Below are 16,889 nucleotides of genomic sequence, written 5' to 3' on the forward strand. Positions count from 1 at the left end.
CACTCAGAACAGCTGGTGAGTTCTTCTTTTTTAATTTGTTGATTGTTCATTGTCTATAATGCCAGCTCTCTCCCATAATGCCAGCTCAAGAGGGCTGGGCCCTTAGCACCTCTGTTTTCTAGAAGAGTCCCTACAAACCACAGGGAGTTGGTGGATATTGATGAATGAATTTTAAAGTTCCTAATGGAGGTCAGGGCACAACACTGTCTTTTATTATTAACAAACTTAAAAAATGCACTACTTTAAGTGAATGTGTAGGTGGGGAGTAGAATATTGGTTCAATAGTTGATAGGGTATGGAATGAAAAGCCAGGTCACATGATAGAATGAGAAATAAATTCACAGGAAGGAAAGACCTAAGGACTTCCATAATGCGAGGTGTGCAGAGTGGGGGGAATAAAAAAAGCTCATGGGAGAAAACCAGGGAGCCCATGGGATGGCTTCAGTTCTATTTCTTCCCAGCTGTGTCCCTGGCTATGCTATTTTATTCGATTTAACTTAATCCTTGACAGCCTTATGAAGTCGATGTTATACATATTTCATGAAGGAAGGAGTTGAGTGTGAGAGATTATATATAATTGGGGTCTGGCCCAATGTAGAAGTTCAGTAAGTGATGGCCCCTTACAAAATCTATGCCAAGTTCTCTGTGCTGGCCTTTGTAAGAATGTGATGTATTCAACCTCTAAAACCTTACAACCAGAAATAAAAAAGGAGTAATTTCTGAAATTAGAAAAATGCCTCTCCATGGAGGAATTCACCACAGGGAATCTAATCACAGAAGTATTCGTTACATTTAATGTGGTCCCCGGGGCAAAGACATGCAGATGTGGCTTCCTGTCATAGCTACACAGCCCGAGAGTGAGGGGCTGGTTTCCCACAGCTCACAATACAGGTGACACCGGTGTCACCCTGTGCTCTGTCGGAGGGAGGCCAATGGGGCAGGTCCTGCCCGGTTATCTGTTTGCCAGTCCCAAAGTTATGACGTGGGAAGGCCTGCCCAGGACTGTTCCTTTACCCCACGGGGAGTTCCTACTGACTTCCTGGTCCTTTCCCAAGGGGGCTTATTATATTGATTTAAAGCCATATATGTGATCATCAAAAAGTAAATGTTTACATATATTCAAACCGTTTTGGTTTTTTTGCTATGAATAGGAAAAACTAATGACAATTAGGAATTTCTATCTCAGGTTTTAAAAAATCTGAATCTTCCCCCCCGCTCAGGCTGCTTGAAAAAAGTCAATAAACTAATCCTTGCTTTTCTTGTTTATAATTATCTAGAGGCCTGGTGCACAAAATTCATGCACAGGTAGGATCCCCAGGCCTAGCTGGCTATCAGGGCTGATAGGTAGGGTGACTGGTGGGGCAATTGGGGGCCCCCACTTGTACCTGCCTTGGCTGGCCTGGCACTGCCCACTTGCTGGCCTCACCCCCCTGCTGCCACTGCTGGTCGGGGCCTGTGGGCTGGCAGCAGATCCTGCATTGAGTGTCTGCCCCCTGTGGTCAGTGTGCATCATAGCAACCAGTCATTCTGCTGTTCGGTAATTTGCATATTAGGGTTTTATATAAATAGACTAGAGGTCTGGTGCACAAAAATTTGTGCACCCGGGGGGGATGGGGGGGTCCCTCAGTCTGGCCTGTGCCCTCTTGCAGTCTGGGACCCCTCAGGGGATGACCACCTGCTGGCTTAGGCCTGCTCCCTAGGGGATTGGGCCTAAGCTGGCAATCAGACATCCCTCTGGCAGCCCGGCAGCCCTCAGGGGATGTCCACTTGCCAGCAGGGAGCAGGCCTAAACTGCAGTCGGACATCCTTAGCGCTGTTGAGGAGGCAGGAGAAGCTCCCACCACCACCACTGTACTGGCAGCCATCAGCCTGGCTTGTGGCTGAGCAGAGCTCCTCCCGTGTGAGAGTACCCTGACCACCAGAGGGCAGCTTCTGCATTGAGCGTCTGCCCCCTGGTGGTCAGTGTGTGTCATAGTGATCAGTCATTCCCAGTCCTTCTGCTGTTAGGGTCAGTTTCCATATTACCCATTTACTATATAGGATAGAGACCTGGTGCACAGGTGGGGGCCAGCTGCTTTGCCCTGAAGGGCGTCCCGGATCAGGGTGGGGGTCCCGCTTGGGTGCCTGGCCAGCCTGGATGAGGGGATGATGGCTGTTTGCAGCTGGTCACACCCCCTTCAGGGTGGGGGTCCCGCTTGGGTGCCTGGCCAGCCTGGATGATGGGATGATGGCTGTTTGCAGCTGGTCACACCCCCTTCAGGGTGGGGGTCCCCACTGGGGTGCCTGGCCAGTCTGGGTGAGGGGCTGAGGGCTGTTTTCAGGCTGGTGGGCGACTGAAGCTCCCAGCCTCTCCTTTTTTCTTTTTTTTCTTTTTTTATTCTGGGATTAATTTACCTTCTATAGCTGTCACTGGAGCTGAGTACAGGCTCCAGCTCTGAGGCTGTTGCTGGCTGAAAGCAGGTACCTGGGGTTTGTTTAGATTCTATAATTGAAACTCTGTTGCCATCACTGGCCGCTCTAAGCTCTGAGGCCGCACTGGCTGAAAGCAGGTTTCTGGGGTTTGTTTAGGTTCTATAATTGCAACATTGTTTTATCCGGAGCTCAGAGCTGAGCTGCGGCAGGCAGGGAACGTTGACTTCATCCATCACTGGAGCAAGCAAGCCTCATGTTCATGTTTGCTTCAGCTGCCTGGCTGCTGGCCGCCATCTTGGTTGGCAGTTAATTTGCGTATCTCCCTGATTAGCCAATGGGAAGGGTAGCGAAGTTACGGCTAATTACCATGTTTCTCTTTTATTAGATAGGATTAGCCCAATTTCATGTAGGACTAACAATCCTACTGGAGGCTTGATTGCACACACTTTAAAATGAAATAATGGGGATGCAGAGAGGTTGAGCAAGCTGCTCAAGTCACACAGTGTTCAAGTGGCTGTAGGTGCAAGTTCTGGACTTTGGAATTCGGTTCCCCATGATGGCACTGGGAGGTCTGCTCTATATTAATTTGGTTGCTGCAGCAAATTACCACAAATTTAACAGCGTAACAATACAAATTTATTATCTTACAGTTCTGGAGGCTGGATGTCTGATGTGGGTGTCACAAGGCTGTGTCCTTTCTACAGGTTCCAGGGGAGAATCCATCTCTTGCCTTTTCCAATGTCTAGAGGCCACCTGCACTCCTTGGCTTGTGGCCCCTTCCCCCATCTTCACAGCCAGCACGTGGCCTCTGTGTGCCTTTTTCCATGGTCACATCTCTCCAGCCCTTTTCTGCCTCCCTTTTGCATATTTAAGGACCCTTGTGATGATGCCAAGACTACCCAGGTGATCCAGGATGACCTCCTAATTTTAAGGCCAGGTGGTGATCAGCCTTAATTCCATCTGCCACCTCAATTCTTTTCTGCTGTGTATCCTACCATATTCACAGGTCCGGATCAGGATATGAACAACATGGGGGAGTCCTCCTCCTGTCTACCATGCCCTATACAGCGTTTCTGGAGGGAGCTGAGCCACTAAGGCAGGAACCCAGCCAGGTGTCTCCTAATAGACCCCTGGTCTCCCCTCCCACTTCTGAAAAGAGAGGCATTTAAAAAGCTTGTATTTGCTCAGCATAAGGGGGCAGGGAGGGCGGAGGGACCGAAGCACCCAGTTTCTATCCTCACATCTTATTTGACTTTCACAAAAAAATAGGAAAGTAAATGTGTGAGACATTGTCTATTCAAAGTACTTTCTTAAAAGTGACTTTTGACAACTGTCATTAAAAGGAAATAGACAGTATAAAAACCTCAAATATCTAATATAAAAATTACTTCATTTCCTATGCTTTGCCACTGGTTAAAAGAAAAAAAAAAAAACACAACCCAAGCTCTTTTTCTACTTTGAGCTTGTGTGATCCTTGAATTCATATGACTTATGTCCCTGCTGGTCCTAATGCTTTATGTATACAGTGCCCAGTGGAGTCAACAATAAAAGCACAGAAAATACTTCTAAAGTCCACAGATTTCAGTTCAAAGACATCACTGCAGTGGGAACAATTATGCACCAGCTTTGGCTATTTCTTGTGCTTTGTCCATGAGAACAGTGTTCTCTCTCTCTCTCTCTCTCTCTCTCTCTCTCTCTCTCTCTCTCTCCCTCCTCCCCGCAAGCTCTGCAAACCATAAATCATGATTCGGATCTTGCTGTATGAAACAGCAGCCACAGCCTTTTAGAAACAGCTATCCTGCCTTTTGTCTCTGCACCTCACCACCTCAGGGTATTTTCTATCAGAGTGAGGATCCACCTGGAGGGGGTTGGAGATAAGAGATGTGGAGGCGGGGGATGGGCTCTAACACAGCTCTGCAGTTGGTTGGGGGGGAGGGTCTCCCACTCAAGTCCACTCAGACCTGGATTTCAGTATTATTGGGTCCTTCGTAATATTTGTTTATTTTATGCATTTTAAAACAACATTCTTGCGCACAAGGGTTCACAGCTTCACCAGGCTGCTGGAGAGAATGCTCTGTTGCAACAAAGGTTGAGAACTGCTGGTGTAGGGAAAGTGTGAGAGAGAGGAGTTAGTGCTGCCTGGGCCAGGACTTGGAGGGCAGGCAGCCCTGAGACTCCTCGAGCAACCAGACTTTCCTGTTTTCTGTAGTCCAAGCTATCCTTGCCTTTTGCAATGCAACAGCCTGTGGGAGCACCTTTTGGGGTGCTCTCTGCTAAGGACCATGAGAGGTTGCCAAGCTGGAAAGAGCACCACCCTCCTCCCCAGGGAATGAATAACACTGAAAGGAAAGCTGGAAAGAGCACCACCCTCCTCCCCAGGGAATGAATAACACTGAAAGGAAAGCTGGAAAGAGCACCACCCTCCTCCCCAGGGAATGAATAACACTGAAAGGAAGAGGGCAGAGGGCATCTGTACTGAGGGAGATTGACTTTGGTGATGAGCCTTGTGATTGAGATTCTGTACAAGTCTATGCAGGAGAATGAGGAAAGGAAGAATTTGGTGCCACTAGGGAGGATGCCATCCTGGGGGAGGTAGGGTCTTGCCTTCATCTTGAAGGTTGGTTTGCTTCAAGGTCTGAGGGAAGGATATTTCATATGCAGGGGAAATAGGCTCAAAGTCAGAGCTGGTGTGTGTGTGTGTGTGTGTGTGTGTGTGTGTGTGTGCAGCCATCTAGAGTGTGAGTGCATGGACGTATGTGTCCCTGTGTGTGCATGTTTTCATGTGTGTGTGCACACATATGCATGCCTGCATGTGAGCATGTGTGTGTGTGTGTGTGTGTGTGTGTGTGCGCTATTTGTGAAAAAGTCTAGTGAGGGGAACCAAGAGCTGAGCTGATATTCTGGCGGAGCTTGGGAGGCCTGAGATAAGGGGTGCATGAGGGGAGGCTGAATCATTTCGCCCCAGCCTTGGAAACTGCTTATCGGCTACTATTTAATTACTTCATGGCCATCGTTGAGTCCCTGCCCCACACTAGACATAGGAGGTCTGGAATTTCTCCATCACCTCCATAGTGCTCAGACCATGTCATAGTGTACAATAAAAACTCTTTAAGAGCAGTGCTTCAAAGGAACATAGGAGTACATGCATGTGTGGACAGTGCTAAATTGTGCACATGGGCTGGGTGTGTACTGAACATAGAAGCTGGGGATCAGGAAACATCAAGAAACAAATTTTCAGACTTTCTTATTCTCCTAGCTCAGTTCTGTTGAGTTGTCCTTTCTCCCTGTTGGACCCCGAAGCTTCCTACCTCCCAGCATTTGCAGAGTCCAAACCTGACCTGGAGAAGCAAGGACACAGCTCCCCATGGCCCATCATTGTTTTGTGTATGTGTGCACACACATGCAGGAAGTCATAGGTACCTATGCTTCAGAAGAGCTTGTGTATTGTTGAGTGAATGAATGTGTGAAGAATAAGATGTCTGCATTCAGAGTGAGAAGGCTGTGACTGGGACAGCCGTAGGCAAACTACGGCCCACGGGCTGGATTCGGCCCATTTGAAATGAATAAAACTAAAAAAAAAAAGACCATACCCTTTTATGTAATGATGTTTACTTTGAATTTATATTAGTTCACACTAACACTCCATCCATGCTTTTGTTCCGGCCCTCCGGTCCAGTTTAAGAACCCATTGTGGCCCTCGAGTCAAAAAGTTTGCCCACCCCTGGACTGGGAGAAAGTGAGAACCTCCCTTCTCTGGGGGATTCAACAGAGGATGCTTGTGGGTAACTCAGGCTGAGCTGGTTGAAGGTTTCATGGGCTCCCTCCAGCCAATCTGTGCATAATTATTCTGTGATCCTGTGAAAGTCATACCTGTTGGTAAATGTTACTTTTGCAGGGTGACAGGTAGATGAAAACATTTATAACTCTCCAAATGAGTCATTGAATGTTTACTTAATGAGTCAGAGCATTTTGAGTGTGGGCAGTCTGGCCCTGTGCAGTCCCCCTATGGGGGGATGCCTGTGTCCTCTCACAGTTGACTCAGTTCTCACAGTTTACATTATTTCATGTTAGATTTTTTAAGAAGTGGTAAAAAGGCTGAGCTGTGTGTAAGAGCTCCAAGAAAACAGAGAACTGTTAATAAAGCATCAGACAGGAGATCAAGTAGGCCAGAAGACTTAAAGGCAACTCCCTTGTGCCCAGAAAGGACAGAGACCATGGAGAAATGAGCAGAGAGCCATGTGTCCCACTGCAGAGGCCTTGGCTGATCAGATGGAGGTTCGGCTGTGAATAATCAATCATGTGTAGGAAAGAGGGAAGAGCTGCCTTAGGACATGTGTTGCAGCTGTGAGCTCTGCCATGACCACAGCCGCACATGAATCTCCCTTTTTCTTGTTTTTCAAAAAAGAAACTATTTTCTATAGGCTTGGTTTCCTCCTTATGATGAATAGCAAGCCACAGGGGCAGGCTTTTGGGAGAATTTGCATCTATCTTCTGATACAAAACTCTGGGCTGGTTTTACTGATATCTGAGCATGGCTTAATTAGATGTGGTGCCTGGAATGAATGGCATTTTTAATCATATTTAAAATGAGTAACTGTGGAGCTTGGAAACATATTCTCAAAATTCTCCACCATTGTGAGGTGGGATCCATGTCCCTGCCCCTTAAATGTGGGTTCTTTGTTGCTTGGACAGTAGAGCACAGTGGGCTGGCTGTCCAGATTCTCAGTCCAGGCTAAGAAACGGGTAACTCCTACTTTCTGCCTCTTGGGACCCTTGGTCTAGAACCCCAGCTACCATTCTGGAAGGAAGCTTAAGCCACCTTGTGGAGATACCCATATGGAGAGGACTTAGTAGCCAGCACCAACTTGCCAGTTCTGTGATGTGCCATCTCAAAGTGGATTCCACTGAGTCATGGCAAATGATGCCAAGTGAGGCAGGGCCAAGCTTCCCTGCTGAGTTCTGCTCAGCAAAATAGTGAACAAAATCAATTTGTTGTTGTTTGAAGCCACTGAGCTTTGGGGTCATTTGTTCTGCAGTAACAGATAACTGAATCTCATTTATGAACAAGTATAATGACATAGGAGGATGTAAACCACAGTTATTTCCAGATCTTTTGTTCCTGGAGTGAAAGCTCCATGATATTGGTAGTTAGATACAATCAAAGGTTAGAAGCCTCAGGTTTCTTATCTGTAAGACAATAGTGTCCATCTTATGCTTATGTTTGAGGATGAAGTTAGATATGCAACGGGGCTAGTGATTTCCTTGTCAGAGGGCACCCCACAACAAGGTGGGTTTCTTTCTCCCTCCCCCCGCTCTCTATCCCCAGGAGATGGTGGATTCTTTTGGTTTGTTTTCAGAAGTGATCTAGATAGATAAGAACTTGGCGATAGTAATTGCCAGGCAAGAGGAAAGGGAGACCCAGTGTTCAGGGAAGGGCCAGAAACCATCTTTTGCACAGTTTGGATTTAAAAAGCACACACATCAATTGTGTTTCAACAAAAGGAAACAGAAATACAAATATTTTTACAGAAGTGGCCTAGAGGTGGAAGAAAAAAAAATGCACTTTCCAAAGTTGAATGAATTTCCAAAAAGATCAGGTCTTAGGGCAAAACACAGGCTTTAAGTTCTTAGATTTGTTTTTTATAGGGACACTGCCTCTGAGACTGGAATCAGCAGGGGGCCTACCTCCCCCTCCCTGGGCTGCTAGAGGCTTATGCCCTCCTGGCCTGAGTGTCCTGAACTCCAAGCACTCTTGTTCACATCAGGCTGTTTTACAAACCTTAGCTGCAGTGAGGTGAGCAGACGCTTTGAGAATCAGACACCTCATGAGGAAAAATCTAGAAGCCAGTCTCATTCTGAGCTGGAAGGCTCACTCATCTGTTGGTAGAGGAGGCAGGAATGTGCCTGTCCACTCTCGGCTTGCCTTCCATCTTCCTCAGCCAGTGGCAAGGTGTGACTGTAGTATGTTCCCTCAAAGCACTGAAACATTCACAAATTATTATCTTTTCTTCCAGCTACAAGGCTAGATAATAATTATAGAACTTGATTTACATTTTATTTCATTTACATATTGGAACTTGCACTTGAACCCGAACCCCAATGCAGAGGGTCTTGATTCTGGGCAGGCCAGTCAGGGCCAGTGAGTGGGAATGGAAGAGAGATCATCAATACCTTGTCTAAGGCTTAGGACTGTCCGCCAGTGGTGGCCCACTTGGGAGTCAGTGAGCGAGAGGTGAGGACTCTGACTGGGGTCACCAAGTGACGGCTTCTGGTTCCATTGTCCTGGAAATTATAGATGGACGTTGATTAGCTTGGAGGCAGTTTCAGTGCTTGACCTTCTGATGTAGATGTAGTGTCACTTTCTTCCTCCTCACTCCCACCTTCCTTTCTGTGTGAACCCCTCCCTAGGGGCTGCTGCTGGGCGTGTGGATGCTGAGCTTGCTGTGCCCAATCCCCTTTGCCCAGCTCAAATTGGAGCAGATGCCAGTTGGAAAAATGAATTGAAACCGGTAATACGACATGAGTTATTGAATTGTTTTGATGGACTCCCAGCCTAATACAGTCCCACCTGGTAGCCACAGCCACAGCTTTGCCTGGCTGCATACTAGCCTTGGGTTGAACTATAACAGAGTCCCTCCCTGCTCCAGGGGCTGCTCCTGGGCCACTCTCTGCATCCCTGGCGAATAGTATGTCAGGCAGGCTGGAGACATGCTGGCACAAAGCTCTTCGCTTGTTCCTGCTAACCCTGCAGACTGCTTGCCTGCTCTACAATCACTTTTCTAGCAATTCAAAGCATTTCAGATTTCAGACATCAACATATTGGATACAAAGGGCAACAGTTGTCCCTAGAAAGGTGTCAAGATTGTGAAGAGTGAGAGTTTTTACCCTATTGGAAAGTTCACAAGTTAGCCTGTCAGTTTCTTTGAGGCTGGTAGAAGACACAACACTCCTGGCTCAGAGACAAAGGCGTTCATTAAATGCAGCACAGCAGGTCTTGAGTTGTCCCCAACTCTCAAGGCATGAAGCAGGCAGGACTGGATGGATGCCTGTGTACACATTAGGTGTGTTTTACCTGAGGCAACTAAAGCTTAGGGGACCTCAATATTTTCATAATGGGCAGGGAGCAAGCCTTCCCTTTGCTTTGGATGGAGAGACTATTTGTATAGAGGGTTTCTCAACCTAGGCAACAGGAACATTTTGGGATGAATAATTATTCACTGTTGGGGATGTTTCTGTGAATTGTAAGATATTTGGCAGAATCTCAGGCCTCTACCATCAAACGCTATTAGCATCCCTACCCCACTTATGACAAGCAAAAATGACTCCAGACATTGCCAAAATCATGCCTGCTTGAGAACCACCGTTATGTATTTCATTTACAGATTGGAACTTGCACGTGTATTCTCTATTCAAATATCCTTGAGAAGAAAGGGCATTCTTACAATAAAGGTCAGTTAGTGCGTCTGCTCACGGGGCATTTGGAAACATGAAAGGCCCATGGAGAATGGTCTCGCAACAAAAGGCAGGTGTGTGCCCTGTTACTTGGGAAGGACTAGACAGCAGTGCTGCCCAGCGTGTGGTCCATGGCCTGAAAGTGGACTTAAGACACCTTCATGAGCTGTACAGTCATCCCCAAACACAAGACATACCTTTGCTGCTATAGATGAAGGGAAAGTAATTCATAGACTTTTATTTTTACCTGTGATTAAGGCCTACTTATTATTACCCTGCCAAGTGTTTAAGGGCTAATAAAACCTGGCATTAAATCAGAGATGTACCAAATGACAACATGCCAAATGATAAAATTCAACCGCCAGCTGAGTTCTGCCATCATAGGCTAAATTGCTAGGATATAAGAATAAATTTGAATCTTGTTAAAAATGTGATCATTATTAATTTTGGTGGTCAGATTTTAAGTTTGATAGATTGCCTCTGCGATCATCCTACCGTGAACATTTGGGTGTAAGGTACTTGCTCTCTTTCCATTGACGATATTAGAGCAGATGCAGGACCAGCATGGATGCTGCTGAGCAAGGCCACTGCAGTGAAGGTGGTTTAGTGGCTCCAGGAAGGTGATTTTGGCAGCATTATGTTTTGTGATAATAAATGTAAATTTATGCTTCAGCAGATTGACAAAATTTTAACACATGAAAAACTTTAGAAGATTTCACTTCAACTTCTAATACATGATTTTGAAATTCATTCAGATAAGGACAATAAATTTAAGTGACACGATTGGTGCATTATGCTGGCACTTCTATGCTGACTGGATATGATGGTAGGCTACGCATCATATGGCTGTTGAACATTCACAAGTTTAGGGATCCTGCAATGACATGGATATAGGAACTTGGCTAATTTCCTTCCAAAGGCTAAATATCAGTCAAGTAGCAGACCTGGGGGGACATTGAATGTTTAACCTAGCTTGTTGAGGATTAATTCAGGCTAAGAAGCCTCGCTGCCCCCCCAGAACCAGGCACCATGGCCAGCCTCCTACAGCAGTTGCTGCTGTCTTTCACTTTTCTTGAGTTGCTCAGTATTTTTACTGGCTGCTTCCTTTGACTTTAATGATAAACTACTATTAATTTAACTTTATAATATAGTCTCCCCATGTTTTTGTTAACCCTTCAGTGTGTAGTATTGGCATTTAAGCTATTATAATCCCCCCCCCCAATCCAATATGAAAACTTAAGGATACATACACTATGGTTTAAATATGATTTTCTACTATTTTGTTGACCAAGGGGTGCCAAGGCATTTCATCAAACATTATTGAAATTGGGTAAGTGGAGGTGTTTTGGGGTGAGATTAACAATTGTATAGGCATATTAAGTTAAGCAGGTTGTCCTCCCCAATGTTGCTGGCCCTCATCCAATCACCTGAAGGCCTGAAGAGCACAAATTATTGAGTAACATTTCCTTCAGCTGTCTGACTGAGCTGCACATTGGTTTTCTCCTTCCCTGGATTAGAATTTACACCATAGGTTCTCCTTATTCTCAGGCCTTTACACTATTGGCTTTCCTGGTTCTCCAGCTTGTCAACTACAGATCCTGGGACTTCTCAGAATCCATAATTGCATAAGCTGATAATTATCTATCTATCTATCTATCTATCTATCTATCTATCTCTATCTTTATTTCTCTCATATTATCCTTTTATAATGGAATCCATGTCTATGTCTATATCTATCTGTACTTATACCTATATCTACTATACATCTATGCATCTTATTGGTTCAGTTCCTCTGAATAACTAATAAAGGGGACTATCTCAGGGAAACAGAAGTGAGGAGTGGGAATGTGTTTCAGGAAAAAGAGAAACATCAGTAAGGGTTCCCTTACTGTGTGGCTAGACCTTAACCCCCTGGAGACCCGAGGAACCATGCTTCAGAGTTGTCTCCCAGGAGGTTGTTGATGCTAGGACATTTATCCATGGATTCCCATCTCCAAACGGTTGTCCTGGTGCCCTGCTTTCCCCACTTTCAGATTATGTCTGCATATAGTTCTGCAGCATTGTGCAACTTGGGGATGTTGGAGAGACACTTGGCCCTGCTTGGCCTGGAGGCACTTGCAAGTGTGAGTGGAGCTGTCCACCTCAGTGGTACTGAAGTTGCAGGGATTGAGAGGATGTTGTGTGTTATTCATCCCAAGGATCTACTTACTACATAAGTGCAGTAAAACTACTGGGTTGTTTTTAAGATTATAGGACATAGTTTTATAATACAATGGAAATGTCTGTGAGGACATAGGTTTTTGTCTATTTTTTTTATGGCTATATTTTCAGTGCCTGATATATAAAAGAAAACAATACATTTTTGTTGAATGAATAAATATAAAATCAAGTGTATAGGTTCACATTATCCTATATAATAAACAGGTAATATGCAAATTAACCCTCACACCCTCACAAGATGGCTGCCTATGACCAGGCTGGCAGAGGGGTTAGTGAGGGACGACCAAACGACTGAACAGTAGGCTGTATGGGGTGACCAGGCCAGCAGGGAGGTTAGTGAGGAACGACAAAATGACTGAACAAGCAGGTTGTGTGGGGCAACCAGGCTGGCGAGGGATTAGTGAGGGACTAACAAACGAGTGAACAGCAGGTTGCATGGGGCGACCAGGCCGGTGGGGCGCCCTGAGGGGTGACCAGGATGGCAGGGGGGAAGTTGGGGGCAACCAGGCCGGCAGGGGGATCAGGCCTAAACTGGCAGTTGGACACCCCACGAGGGGTCCTGTGCTGGGGTCTAACCCCAGCAGGTCCAGGGGTCCCCAAAGGTGTGGACGGAGTCGGCGAAGAAGGAATGACACGGAGACAGCGTTCAGTTGATCAGCAGCCTAGCCAGGATCTCTAGCCAGCATCTCCAGCCAAGTTCTGGTCTGGATCTCCAGCGAAGTTCTGGCTAGGATCTCCAGCTAGGTTCTGTGTCCATGTTCTCTTGCTAGGTTCTCCAGGTTCTCCAGCCAGGCTCTGTAGCCATGTTCCCTCGTTAGGTTCTCCAGCCAGGTTCTGTGTCCAGGTTCTCCAGCCAGGTTCAGTCACCAGGTTCTAGTCAGGTTCTCTTGCCAATTTCTGTAGTCAGGCTCAGTCCAGGATCTTTTGCCATGTTCTCTCTCTAGGTTCTGTCTCTAGGTTCTGAGGCCAGTTTCTGTCCAGGATCTTTTGCCATGTTCTCTCCAGCAAAGTTCTTCTGTCTCTAGAGAACGTTCTGTGTAGGTTCTGTGCCAATTTCTGTCTCTCTTCGCTCTGTCTTCTTACATCTGTATTTATACCAGTTGATTCCAATCCTATCAATCTCTATTTCAAAGGTTAGGGCGTTTCTTATCTCCATTCCAGGGAGTAAAGATTATGTAGCTTAAGCATGATTGTTCATAGTTAAAGTGATTAATTACCCACCTGGCACTTAGTTAAGAGGTTTTATTCCCTCCCTAACTTCAGGGGAAAATCTCTACCTGGGGAAACAACCTTTCTCAGAGAGGTGACCTTCGTTAAAACACATAGTGCCAAGAAGGTGAGCAAACATATTAAGAACAGTATGCCATATATGCCAGGTCCCTTGAAACAGCAAGCATGGACCGGCTCCCGGCAGTCCTGGATTGGAAATGGTGCAGGCTGGGCTGAGGGGAATGATCCCATGCATGAATTTCATGCACTGGGCCTCTAGTCCTTTTATAAAAGAAATAATAAGGTGTTTCATGTTTCTAAGAAGTAGTCTACTTCAACAGTTTGTTCCTGGTTTTTTTTCTCCTTGAAAGAAAAAATGGGGAGTGAATGGTGGACCACAAGTTCTTCTGCCCACCTGGAAGCAACTACTCTAGACCACCCCATTGGTAGGACTAGTACTGAGCTCTGAAAAGAGTCTTTGCCTCTGAAAAGAGTTGGTGATCTTGGGAACTGAGGCAATGAGATACAAGAAGGGACAAGAGAGGATCATTAAAAAGGCCTAAACAAGGGCAGTGGGGAGCCACTTGCTTTATATATTTGAATGATAAGGGTTTGGATGCTCACTTTGCTATTTCATTTTTATGACCTGATTTTGTGATAATCTGACTCTGTAAAGTTTAATCAGAATGTGAACTGGAGTAGCTTTGCCTTATTTTTAATCTTGACTCCTCTTTCTCCCTTGGGTTGTAGATGGAAATTGTTCAGTGCACAGGCCAGTGGGATAGTAATGCATCCTTTTCCAAGAAGGACTTTGTGTAAGCTTAAATGAGTTTATTCAATTAGTATGTGGGATATGATTTCATTTAAGTAATAAAAGCTGCAGCTGCTTTAAAGAAATGAAGTTGTATTGCACTTGACATTCAATCTTCAGCTGCACCAGCACAGGTGCCCCATTCCATTGATGCAGGGCTCCTGGAGGGCCTTCCTTGGGAAGGGAAATCAGCCAGGAGACAAATGAGCCTTCCTGGCTCTCATACTGCACATGTTGGCTCTTCCCTAGCAGAGGTTGGAAGTCATAGATTTCATTACTGCAGTGCATTAAGGGCCAAGGGAAAAAAATCCAATTTACTGCTGCCTCAGTGACTTTGTATTTTAATCAAATGGATACGAAAGAGTCATTAACTGATGCTCAGACTGATTAAAATTCCAGTGAGAAGGAAAATAAATAAGATTGTGACACAGCCTTAGAAGGTCACTCTCTTCCTGGCATCCTGAACCCATAGGGGCTCACATTGCAATTGCTACCCATTTGTTTACTGAGCACCCATGACTGTTGTGGACAGCAGGAGTGGGAAGCCAGATCACCATCCCTGCACTCAGGGTCCTTGCCACAAAGATGGTGCCTACCCCTCCTGGAGTAATCCAGTGAGTGGATTGTATAAATCTTCAATGCGCTGATAAAGTTTCCTTTATCCTGCACCCTGGAATCTTGTTTTAAAATCACAGGAAGTTTTAAAGATGTGGCAACAGTAGTGATTACCTGTGTATTTTCAGGGTCATTGGAGACAAGAAAGAAAGCAGCTAATGCATTAAAAAGCCCTCTGAAAGCTATGAAGTGCTTTCAAATTTAGCGTGCCTGTTATTATTATCATTACTAGAGGCCTGATGCATGAAATTTGTGCATGGGTAGGGTCTCTAGGCCTGGCCGGAGATCAGGCTGATCTGTGGGGTCACTGGTGGGGTGATGGGGGTGGGGGATGGGGAGGCTGCTGGCACTGGCCTTGGCTGTCCTGGGGCCTGCAGGCTGGGGGTAGCTCCTGCTTGCCTTTTTGGATACCATCTTGAAAGTCTGTGAAATTACCCCTAACCCTTCCCCACTGCCTCTGAGTCTGTAGTTGTCTTGGTTTGGAGTTTTTAGCTTAAACCCAAGTCTGGGGTTGTGATTTCTCTATGGTGATCACACATCAGGCAAAGGGGCACTTCCTTTTGGAGACCTATCCCCAAATCTCCTATCTTCCTCAGGGGAACCACAGGCCTCTTGTATTGCAGGATTTGATGTAATTAACCAGTGCCCACCTCATCATTTTTCTAGTTAAAAATTATATTCCTAACTGGAGTCTTGGTATTTTTATTTTTTGAAAGAACACCAAGGTAATTGAGATTGTAAAAACCCTCATGTGGGGACTCTGGTGAAGACAGAGAGGAGAGAGGCTGCTGGCCCACCCCAGCTGCTGCAGCTGCCTCCCTTCCAGAGCCAGGAGTGACCTGGGACAAGTCCTTCTGGACCATAGGTGATGAATTAGATTGTTGCCAGGAGGCAGAAGAGCAAGAGGGGGAGAAAAAGCTGTTGCAGTCAGAAGGGATGTTCTGTTGTAATCTCATCCCAGCAGCAGAGTATCTATGCTTCTAGGTTGAACCCTCATGCTAAAGGGTATGCCAGCTGAAGTCTCTTGGCAGAGACACATTGTGCAGGAAGGGTATGGCCACAGGCCCTACTAAGATTGCTGAAATATGGTTGAGTCTTACATTATTTTTTTTGTCATAATAGCAGTTCGAACTCATAGTAAAATGTTTTCTAATAGTAATAATTGTAAATTGCAAGCACTCATATCACGCCTACTGTGTGCCAGGTATTGTTTTCCATGCTTCATGTACATTAGTTCAGGAGTCCTTGCTGCATGCAGCTGCATGCTGGTGATCTGCACATGCCCAAGGCCACAGGGTGTCCTGCAGTAACACCCTCAGAACAACCTCTTTAGACAGTGCCTCAAACCAGAACATTGCACAGTTGTACAAGCACACATGTAATATACACACAGTTTGTGAAACTTGCACTTGGTCAGGTAATATCCCTGGGATAGCTTTTTATGCCAGAACATAGGACATTTCTTACCCTTTTCAAAAGCTGTATAAAGTTGCATTGTACGGATGTGGCGAAACATATTTAATTATTGCATATTTTTGTGGTTTCCAGTTTGTATTTTTCCTTATTATAAACATTGCTAAAGTGATATATTTCTCTGTAAACCTTGAAAATGTCTCCAAAAAATTCGTAGAGGTAGAATGAGTTGGTCAAAAGGCACATGACTTTAATTGTTTAAACAATATTACTAAGTTGTCTTCTCAGAGTTGGCAAAAATGTATACTCCTACCTGCTTGCCTATTTCTCCATATTCTGATTGACATGTGGCATGCTTTATTAAATCAGAATATCATTTTTAACCCTCCCCCCAAATTTTCTCTGATCCCAGGTCTCTACACCAATCTCAAATACTAAAGTGTCTAAATCTCCTAGATGAATGCTCTTGGGCCTGTATCTTCTGAAGAATGCAATGATTTGTGTACATGATAATCTTAGACCTGTCTCTTATTGGGATGCTGCAAGGCTGTGATTTGGCCATTTGTTAGAAGCTTGTTCCTGCAGGGATAGGTTGAGGCAGGTAGTTCAACCTTTGAGACATCTCCTAAGTCTTTGAATACACCCCCAGAATGGCATCTCCAGAGTCTTGAGCTTTCTGGTGAAATTATGGTTGAGGGTATTTCAATTGGTGGGGAGAAGCTCAGTAGGGAGGGTGGAGGTTCTGTTTATTATATAT

This window comes from Myotis nattereri (assembly GCF_964212035.1).
Source record: "Myotis nattereri genome assembly, chromosome: 4".
Lineage (NCBI taxonomy): Eukaryota > Metazoa > Chordata > Mammalia > Chiroptera > Vespertilionidae > Myotis > Myotis nattereri.